This window comes from Oncorhynchus mykiss, chromosome 7 (assembly GCF_057628025.1).
Source record: "Oncorhynchus mykiss isolate SJ-2025 chromosome 7, ASM5762802v1, whole genome shotgun sequence".
Lineage (NCBI taxonomy): Eukaryota > Metazoa > Chordata > Actinopteri > Salmoniformes > Salmonidae > Oncorhynchus > Oncorhynchus mykiss.
The window spans coordinates 86,004,065-86,004,972 of record NC_143028.1 but is presented as its reverse complement, the minus strand read 5'-3'; positions in this window follow the sequence as shown (position 1 = coordinate 86,004,972).

The following is a 908-nucleotide window of genomic DNA, read 5'->3' as shown; positions in this document are numbered from 1 at the left end:
ACCCAAAACACGGTTCTCTATGCGGTTAGCGGTGTTACAGATATACATGTCCGATAATGATGCACCCTACTACGGACCTTTAGCAATGGGGGCCGGCCTGAATTATTTATGGAAGGTATGATTACTTTTTTCTCTCTCCGTGCAACTGGTGATTGAAAACGTGCACCTGGTCACCCAAAACACGGTTCTCTATGCGGTTAGCGGTGTTCCATATATTCATGTCCGATAATGATGCACCCTACTACGGACCTTTAGCAATGGGGGCCGGCCTGAATTATTTATGGAAGGTATGATTACTTTTTTCTCTCTCCGTGCAACTGGTGATTGAAAACGTGCACCTGGTCACCCAAAACACGGTTCTCTATGCGGTTAGCGGTGTTACAGATATACATGTCCGATAATGATGCACCCTACTACGGACCTTTAGCAATGGGGGCCGGCCTGAATTATTTATGGAAGGTATGATTACTTTTTTCTCTCTCCGTGCAACTGGTGATTGAAAACGTGCACCTGGTCACCCAAAACACGGTTCTCTATGCGGTTAGCGGTGTTACAGATATACATGTCCGATAATGATGCACCCTACTACGGACCTTTAGCAATGGGGGCCGGCCTGAATTATTTATGGAAGGTATGATTACTTTTTTCTCTCTCCGTGCAACTGGTGATTGAAAACGTGCACCTGGTCACCCAAAACACGGTTCTCTATGCGGTTAGCGGTGTTCCATATATTCATGTCCGATAATGATGCACCCTACTACGGACCTTTAGCAATGGGGGCCGGCCTGAATTATTTATGGAAGGTATGATTACTTTTTTCTCTCTCCGTGCAACTGGTGATTGAAAACGTGCACCTGGTCACCCAAAACACGGTTCTCTATGCGGTTAGCGGTGTTCCATATATTCAT